Genomic DNA, 10,422 nt, shown 5'->3' on the forward strand with positions numbered 1-10,422 from the left:
GGCTCCGTCTCCAGAGACTCTCCATATATTTCAACCTCCCTGCTTCCACACACCTGCCTCTGCTGGTTTCTCAAGGGCAGAGTGGTCCACAAGGATGCCTCATGCAGAGTGGATCCGAAGCACAAGGGTAGAGCAGGGGCATATCAGTGTGCCAAGTTCAGAACCTCCCTGGCAATCCTCAGAACCTCTGCTGAAAAACCTCCGCTCTCACCTCTACCCCTGTCTGACTTATCTTTCTCTTTAGGGCCTCAATTTAAAGGCTACTCCCCCCAGGGATGCCTTTCCTGACCCTCAGTACAAATTAGGTTTCTCCCATTATTCTTGTCCCTATGTCTTGCTTTTTCTTCAGAGAGCTTATCACCAGGTATGGTTGCTTAGATAGCTGCCTATCTGTTTATTGCTCGGGTTCCTCTCTACAGACTACAGTATAAGGTTCATGAGGACTGAAACATCATCTACCACCGATAACCCAGTGTTTAGCACAGGCCCTGACATGGAGGTGATAATCAATAAATGCGTGTCAAACAAGTGAATGCATGAATAAATCAATTACACCAAGTGAAATTAAATTAATGAAAACTAGTCACCCCTTCTAACCTCACGTAACAGCCTTCTGTTCTTCCAGCCAGACCACGGATATCAAGATGCCAGAGGGGTGGGAAAGGACTTGGGAATCAGGACAGATTTTTTTTTTTTTTTTTACCAGGGAAGCCCAGGACAGATTTTAAAGATGGTTATGAAGACCTGGGCTTGTACTCTGAGTGATATGGGGAGGCACTGGAGGGGTTGGGACATCTTTAGCTCCTCCTCCGCTTCACCTTGCACTCCCTCCCATCCCTAGTGACTCATAGTAGGCATTCAATACATTTGTTGAATACAGTAAGTCCCCTACGTACAAACAAGTTCCGTTCCGAGAGCACATTCGTAAGTCCAATTTGTTCGTAAGTCCAACAAAGGTAGCCTTGGTACCCAACTAACACAGTTGGCTATAGAGTGCCGTACTATACTGTAATAGGGTTATAATACTTTTCACACAAATAATACATAAAAAAACAAACACAGTAAAGTACACAAAAGCACAACCATTTGTAGAGGATGCACGCACGTGACAAGGTACGCCAGACACTTGAACTAATTTACGCATGTAAATTTATGCATTTACTAATTTACGCGTGTTCGCATCTTTGAAAGTTCGCGACTTGAGGGTTCGTACGTAGGGGACTTACTGTAAATGCATGAATGCATGCGTGCATGGATGCATGAATGAATAAAAATATGATCTCCGTCCCTAAAGAACTTATGAGTGTTGTAATAAGATACAATTTATATTCATGGAATTATTGTAGCATTCCAGGGATGGGAGGGGGTACAAGACACATGCCAGGCTGCAACCAGATATTTGGTGGAAGAAACTTGAGAATCACATTTCTTTATTTTGAATTAGTTCATTGTCTGTCTTGTCTCCACTGTTTCAATTATAAACAGCTTCAGAGCAGAGCCCAAGCTTACGACTGATTCAGATCCCTGGGGCCCTAGCACAGAGCCCAACGTCACGAGGTGCGCCAAGTATACTCTTCCCGTTCTCATGCTGCTTCAGCGGGGTGGATTAATTTTTAGGGCAGTGCATTTCACATGCCAGCCCTCTAGCTAGACGTTGGGTGATCCCTCTTGGGGAGTTACCCAGTGTGGTTCCTGTCATGTTGTACAGCCAAGAGACAGCTCTGAGGAGTCTCGTCTTTCCCTTCATTATCCTAACTCTCCAGTCCAGAGGTGGGAGCAGTGGTGGTTGGTCTGGAATCACTGGCTTTTCTTTCTGTACAAAGACCAGGGGTGGTGCTCCAGGGTTGTGGAAAAAGCACTGGACTTGTTTTGAGATTCAGCTCACTATCTGTGTGTCTAGAGACACATCGCTTCATTTCTCTGGGCCTCAGTGTTTCTCGTTCATGAGATTAGAGGGTGGAGGGTGGATAAGAGAAATCCTAAGATCCCCTCCTGCCCTTCTAGGATTCTAATTCCGGATGTGACATGAGAAAATGATTCCTTAAATGGCCATAATCCATCTTCTAACTTCTGGAATACTCCTAAGCCATATATGTGCTGTATCTCTGGACCACCTCCAGACATTTCAGATTTTGCCCATCCTAAAGGTGCTCTTATTTCGGAAATGCCGGACCCTGATCCGTTTAGTAGCGAGCTTATTTTTACTTTTTGGCGTTGGGTTTCTGACATCTGTAACAACTTCCTGTCAGATCCTAGAAGGTTCCCTCCCAGAGTGTCTTCAACAGCAGCAAACAATTTACACCCACCCAGTAAGAGCATCTTACTGCAATTAGAAGAAAATGAAACCAGGAACTCCGTCTGATGAAAACCGAGGTTGGAAACTAGTATTAAAATAGAAATCATTAATGTAGGCAAAATGTACCTGGAAGAGCCCATTCGAGGGCAAGGGGAGGGCGCCAGGTAGTTATGTCTGCAGTTCTGTGGGGCAGGACTAACTGAAGATCAACATTAAGCACCTACTTATTGGTTGATGTGCCAGAGATTCTGATGAGCTGATAGAACAGGAAAAACCACTGAAAGGCTCCTCTGCATTCATCCAGGCGCAGACTCAGAAGAGGATGGGAGTGAAGCAGTTTACATAGGAAGTGATCCTAGAAAGTACCTGTAGGTGAATGGGGAAGTGAGACAGCGAAGGGAAGGAAGCCAATAAAGGGAGGATTCTTGAGCAGGATACCACTGTGGGTGCTGAGGCTCAGTCCTGCTGGGGAACTCTGGGAAACAGTGTAGAACACGCCTTAGTGTGCCACCTGCGGGGCATGGAAACTGGGGTATTTATCCTCCGACTCCCATCCATCGCTGGCCGAGGGAAGTTCCTGGAGGCATCGTTGGCCTCCCTCCTGCAGGTCGATAGAGAACCCTAAGAGGGAGAGCTATGGGTGCTTGAAGTAGGATGCCTTCAGCATGTACTAGAATGGTACGTGCTGAGGGGATGTGAGTGGGGCCTGATAGCACCTGCTGCATTAACCTTGACCACGGTCCACATGGCTGGGTGGTCAATTCACACCATGAGTCAGGTGCGGGGGGGAAATCACAACATCTTTGAGATGAGTGCACCTTACTGATCTCTGGCCTATCCTCCCATTCTCCAGATAAGAAAACCAAGGTTTAGAACAGCACTGTCCAATAAAAATATAATGCAAGCCACCTATGTAATTTTTTTTAATGTCAGTAGCACCTTTAAAAAGTAAAATGAACAGGTGAAATTGATTTCAAGAGCATACTTTATTCAACCCAATATGCTCAAACTATTAGAGTTTTACCATAATCAACAGAAAAATGAATACTGAGATATTTTGCATTTCTGGTACTACAGCTTTGAAGTTTTCCACTTACGGCACATTGCAGTTCTGACTGGCCACCTTTCAAGGGCTCAGTACCCACCTGTGGCTAGTGCCTACCATACTGAAGAGCACAAATCAAAACATTTCCATCACTGCAGAAAGTCCTATTGGACAGTGCTGGTCTAGTTAGTTCGTGCCATTTGCTCCAACTTAGAGCACTTGTGGGTGGTAGAGGTAGTTGACAAGAAGCCAGGAGAGAACCCTAGGATCTCTAGTTAGGCTGGAACCCTGGGCTTGAAATCTTCCCAAAAATAAAAGGCAGGAAGTGGGTTTGATGGACCCTCAACCTGTTGAGCACCAAGATTAACTTGGCTGGTTGCACAACCTCCCAGACTTCCTAGGTATAAAAAGATCCCGAGGTCAAGCCCAGCGAGACCTCTGGAGGGAAAGGTCAGGTCTCTCGTCCGTTACCATGTCCCCAGCCCAGGACCTGGCCCACAGGAGGCCCTCGAGAGAGAGAGCTCTGGTGAATGGTGATGAGAAGCATCCTTTGGGCAGCAGTCACAGACCATCAGTAGGTAGGGGCTGGGGAGCAGCTGTGAGGTGAACATCATGGCCATGGTGGAGGTCACCTGGGTGAAGCAGTCATGAGTGAAGCAGTAAACGGACAGTTGGACAAAGGAACCTGAAAAAGAATCAAGTATCTGCCCACTCACCGATCCTTTCTTAACAACCATTCAATATGCCATCCTACAAAGAGAGAAACAGAGGCACAGAGCAGTTAAGAGAATCTTCTAGCAAGACCACTGTGTTTGCCTGCAGTGAACTGCTTTGACGCTGGGCCCAACACACATACTTAACAAGAGGCAATCTGCCCAGGGTTTCATTCCCACAATAAACCTCACCATTTTCGGCTCCTGAGACTGCCTCCTCCTCTCGGCACCACGCTAACAGCTCCCTTTCCCAGCAGTGGAGACGGTAAGGTTTCAGGGTGAAGCCTTTGGAAGCGACTCCTTCACAATTTTATCTATGGCCATGCCATATTTCATGGTGCAGCTCCCTAACACCATGGGCGGCTCTGTGTGTGTTCCGGAGAATGGGAGAGTGAGATGCATCCCCACCCTCCAATCCTCACGCACCCCTCCCGGTGGAATTTGGAAGTTAAAGCACCTCCCGGGTTTTGAGTGGAGATCTGAACCTCTCCTGGCGCTCACATGGAGCTGCTTGCTCGCCAGCCAGCCGCAATAAGAGGTGTTGGAGATGCGGCTGCTCCAGTAAGCCTCTTCTAATCCATTCTGCGCACCGTGAGGCCCCTTCCCGAGAACTCCTACGGCAGACTGTCAAGCCAGGCCTGTCTTCCGTCCGCCATGAGACAGCCATGTCTCTGGACAGCTGCAACTCGGGAAGGGGTCACTTTTCTGCTTCCCTCCCTACTCCATACATATCGCCCAGCCCCACCAGAGCACTGGTGATTGGTTGACTGACTTAACAAATGAATGGCAACCTTCATCTTTGGTGTATTAAAATCATCCAGTTAGTATGGCCTCTCTAGCGGGCAAACAATGCAACGTGATCGGTCCACCTCTTCCAAGAAGGGGCCCAGAGTCTTACAGCCGAGGAGGGACGAAATTCAACATATATGTTTGGAGTCTAGATCAGTTTCAAGTTGTCTGAAACCAAAGCATAACCTGACTCTGCACATAGACTCCTCCAACGCCGCCACCCCCCTTCACCCACACCCACACCCGATGAGAGATCCTATAGGGCTTTTTGAGGCCACAGTCCTCAAATATTCTTTACCTGGTACACAGTGGATGCTTAATAAATATTTGCTAAATAAAACTCAATGAAGGTGGACACCATGACTTGGTTATCCTGGGGAGGCTGCATGATCAAGTGGAGAGACCATGGGCAACAGACCCGAGTTTAAATCCTGCCTCCACCTCGAGCTATCTGCATGGGCTTTGGCAAATGCCTTAACCTCTCAGGGTCTCAATTTCCTCATCTGTAAAATGGGAATGATAATATCTACCTCCCAGAGCTGTTGTGAGGATTACATGAGATATTCTCAGTAAGACTCCTAAGTACCTAACAGGCGCCTGGGAAACATCAGTTACTTCCCCCTCTGTCTGGAATATTCTTGCTCCTGTGGCAGGCTCCCAGGCACCCTCTAAGACTTGCCTTGAATATAACAGTCCAGGAAGAGGCGGTCCCTCCTTCTGCCCTGCTTTTCTCGAATCTCTTTGGGCAGCTATTACTGCACCTGTCACCCCATACTGCAGTGCTTTGGGTCACTGCTCTCCAACCTTGAGGTCAAGACCGAGCTTCCGCCATTTTGTATCCTCAGTGCTTAGCATACTGCCTGGCATGCAGTAGGCACTCAATAAAGACTTCCTTTTCCAGGTAGGAAAAAAGATAAGAAGGACACATACCAAAATGTAACCATGGTTATCTAAAGTTGGTGGGATTATGGTTGGTTTTCTCCTTTTTTGGGGGGCAGGGGTCTCTTCTATATTTAAAAAAAATTTTTCCCTACAATGGTTATGTTTTCTTTGAGTAATGATATGATCCTGTAAAAATTAATAAGTGTATACTCAATAAGATGGATGGATGGATGGATGGACAGACAGATGGAAGGATAGATGTAGTCAATACGTTTAAGCAGTTTCCATTCCACTGATTCTCAGTATCTGGGTCTGAGGCAGAGTTTGCTGTCGGGTGAGAACAGAGATTTCCATGTCCCATGAGCCAGCTCCCTATTTCCTAACCAAAGGGTTTCGAAGCTCCATCCCTTCTGTTCAAACTCACATTTTTCTCAATACCCATTCCAGGAAGGAAAAATGACCCCCACTTCACCATGTCAGCACTCAGCCAACATTTTCTATAAAGGGCCAGATAGTAAATATTTTAGTCTTTGGGGGCCATACAGTCTCTGTTCACAACCTCTCAACTCTACCATCGTAGCGTGAAAGCAGCCACAGACAACAGGTAAGTGAATAAGCATGGCTGTGTTCCAATAAAACTTTATTTACAAAAAACAGCAGGCCAGGTTTGGCCCAATGACCACAAGTTGCCAATCCCTGGTCTGGGACTTTGCTAATGTTGCTCCCCTTCCTGGAAGGCCCTTTCTCCCATCTGCCTACTTAAATTCTGTCCATCCTACTTATCATCTACTGTCTTCGGCTGCCGTTACTGCACTGTTATCCCACGTATTCTAGTAGGTGCTTGACAAATACTGAACCGTTTGCTAAGAAGTGTTCTACTTTGGGGGGCATTTTTAAAGAGGGTGTGTTTTGGAATTGTGCTTGGAAAGAACCGGAATGGGAAAATGTAAATATTCCTAAGAATAGTCTGCAGGGCCTCAGCCTTAAAATGATGTGGTCAGAATAGTAATTCCCATCTTAGGAGAAAAAGACACACCAAAAACATTCAAAAGTCGAGCAGCTCTACAATGACCTAATGGCAGAGGGACAAAAAGAAGCCAGGTATTGGGGTTGGCCCAAAAGTTTGTTCGGGTTTTGCCATGTTACGGAAAAACCCAAACGAACTTTTTTGCCAAGCCAGTCCTCACTCTATTTCTAAGCTCCAAAAGAAAAATAATAATAGAACCCTCTGTTACGGAATTTAAGACCCAAGTGCAAAGGCATTTTTAGTGTCTTTGGCCAAGCTGGGGATGATAAATCAAGCCCCACCACTGGAGTCTCCCTTCTGAATGAGCCGCCACATAACAGTCTGTGCAGAACTCTGGCTTCAGCTTTTGGGTTTCATTTTTCCTGCTCTGCCGAGCGCTGAGCCTGTGCTCTTGGCTCCGGGAGATGGCCTAAGGTTTACGCTTAACATCACGTGGCAGCCCCAGCGGCTCTCGGCAAACGCGACTGCGTAGTCCATAAATGGTCCTTTGGTGGCAAAATGCTTGGCTCCCTCTGCCTAAAAAGGAAATACTGAAGAAAATGTACATTATGGTCACCATGCTGCCGAGAGGACGATTTCCTGGCTGGCAGACCACTTGCTGACAGAGCAGAGCCAGGGAGAGCGGAGATGCCAAGTCTGTTGATTCACACGCGGGGCTTTTCAGAACGTTTGACAGCCCCGGACTCGCAGCAGCGGCAGCTCTGTGAGCACACACCATCTGGCCCCAGAGCCCTGCAACTAAATGAAGGAAGCCATTTGAATAGACCTTTGACCTGGGGTTTGAAAACCCGCCTCCTATGGCTTCCTTTGCAATTAGAGACTTAACGACTTCCCCCTTCCTTCCCCTTCGGTCATCCCAACCAGACCACACCTTTTCAAGCAGAGCTAGTGTATTCTTTCAGCAGCGCAGTCGTTCGTTCACTCACTCATTCATTCCGTAAGTCGGCATATACTGAGCATCTCGCAAATGCCAACGCTTCAGCTCCAGCGGTGTCAAAGTCACACGTGGGCCCCCGTCCTCCCCGAAATTACAGGTGAGTAGACAAGACAGATGTTCAACATTTACGATTCCATGTGAGGAAGGTTACGTGTGGGACGGTACAGTGTGCTGTGGGGGGGGGATGACCATGTAATTTGCTATCTGGACCTGGATGTTTGGAGGAGTAAAAGGAGGTGCTATTAATAACTATTCTAGGGCTTCCCTGGTGGCGCAGTGGTTGAGAGTCCGCCTGCCGATGCAGGGGACACGGGTTCGTGCCCCGGTTCGGGAAGATCCCACATGCCGCGGAGCGGCTGGGCCCGTGAGCCACGGCCGCTGAGCCTGTGCGTCCGGAGCCTGTGCTCCGCAACGGGAGAGGCCACAACAGTGAGAGGCCCACGTACCGCAAAAAAAAATAATAATAATAACTATTCTAGAACAGCAGGTTAAACTAGGACTGTCCTGGGCCAGCCGGGTCGTATGGGTCCTCTAAGCTTTGGCCATGCAGCCAGGGACCTCAGTTCACAGGTCCACTCCCCTCCCCTCCCTCTGGGACTCTGTTCCTACCTGCCCCCATTCGCATCCTTTATAGGGGAGCAGAATGAGGTGGCCTGAGTGACAGAGCCCACTGACGCCAGCGCTTTAAATCCCACACTTGGCAGTGCTGCCGGGCACTGAGCTGTCATCAGTTCCTCCTACTCCGGGTTACCTTGAGAAAAAACTTCACCACACGGAGGCTCTAAATCTTGACTCCTGCCTTTGATTCCAGCTCCCTTCCCATATTTCACGAATGTGGCCGGACCTTCTGCCCGGGGCTGTCCTGGCATTTTCTACTCTTCAGCAATACACGGAGCAGGCTGGCTTTGTTGTTCTGGTAGCTCCTTCTTCAGGGATGATGGGGTCCTAAAAGCCCAAAGCTCACTGGCCCAGCCGCCACCTAGAGGGTGTCCCAAAGGTATAAATACCTCACCAACAACCTATCATTTCGCTGTCCCTGTAAGTCTGAGCTGTGGAAGATTCCTGTTTTCATTACTAAGGGTGGACCTGCAAAACCATGACATTAGTGACAGCCTTGGTGCACGTGGCAGATGCTAGCGAGGCTCTGTCCCTTAGTCCCTAGGCCCACCTCTCGGTTCACCTACAGCCACATAGATACGTCCCAGCAGGTTGGTAGCTTCTTACCATAAACACGTATAAACCCACTGCCTGAGGCTTCACCTGCCCGTCCTTGAACCTGCTCAACCCACAGGGCAACCCTCAACCAAAGAGGGACGAGAGACAATGGATGTGAAAGCCAGGCTCCAAGATGGCCCCAATGATCCTTGCCTCCTACTATTCAGGCCTTTGTGTAGTTCCCTCCCACAATGAATATGGCTAACCTTTGTAAGCAGTATAATACAGAGGAAATGATGGTGTGTGACTTTTCGGGCTAGATCATAAAAGGCACTTACGCTTCCATCTTGCTCTCTTTTGGATCACTCACTCTGGGGGAAGCTGGTGGCCATGTCATGAAGACACTCAAGTAACCTTATGGAGAAGGCCATGTGGTGAGGAACTGAGGCCTCCTGCCAACAGCCAGCACTGTGCTGTCAGCCAGGTTAGGGAGCCATCTTGGAAGTGGATTCTCCAGCCCCAGTTAAGCCTTCAGATGACTGTATCCTGACCAATATCTTATGAGAGACCCCATGCCAGACCACCCAGCTAAGTCAGCCTCAAATTCCTGACCCTTAAAAGTGTAAGAGCTAATAAATGTTAATTGTTGCTTTAAACTGCTAAATTTAGGGTAACTTGTCACAAAGCATTAGATAACTAATACGGTAGATAAATACCCCAGCTTGCCCAGAAGCACATTCCACGTGGTTCTTCAGGCAGTCCTCAGGGGAACTGAACCCTGGTTGTCCACAGTGGTAATCTTCTCACTGCATGCTTCTAACTTTTTTGTTATTTTTTTCCCCTCTGTGTCTCATTCTTCCTACTCTCTCAGTTCTGCTTCTTGGGATCATCTCCCAAATAAACTACCTGCCCCGAAGTCCTTGCCTTGGCATGTTCTTTGAGGGAACCCAAAACAAGATAGGGCATCTTGTTCCTATTCATGGATCAACTTTTCAAAGGAAGAGTAGCTCTTGTGAATATTCTTACGCCTTTAGAAAACAACTACTCTAAGTCTTTATCAAAAATAGCTCTAACATATATTTTATAATTCCATGTATATGAAATGTCCAGAACAGGCAAATCTATAGAGACAGAAAGTAGATTAGTGGTTGTCTTGGACTGAGGGAGGGAGGGAATGCGGACAGACTGCAAATGGGCACAAGGTAACAGAAATATAGGGTAATAGAAATATCCTAACACTGGATCATAGTGAGAGCTAAGACTCCATATATTTCCTAAATATTAACAAAGTATGCACTTTAAACAGGTGACTTTTATTGTATATAAACTGTGCCTCAATAAATATGAAAACAAGTACAGAAGTGAGAAGAAAAGAACGACGTAGGACAGAGGGAAATGCGAAGGAAAGGATTCCTATTGCCGCCACTTTAGAGCCGTAAGAACTAGATCTACTACCATCTCTTCCAAAATAAAACCAACGTATTTGATACAGGACAAGTAGTAATGAGGCCAAACTGTGCCTCCTCAAATACAGAAAACTAATATTAAAGACAGAATCTCATGAGGGCTTTGTCTAAC

This window comes from Neophocaena asiaeorientalis, unplaced genomic scaffold, assembly GCF_003031525.2.
Source record: "Neophocaena asiaeorientalis asiaeorientalis breed wild unplaced genomic scaffold, Neophocaena_asiaeorientalis_V1.1 scaffold657, whole genome shotgun sequence".
NCBI classification, from domain to species: domain Eukaryota; kingdom Metazoa; phylum Chordata; class Mammalia; order Artiodactyla; family Phocoenidae; genus Neophocaena; species Neophocaena asiaeorientalis.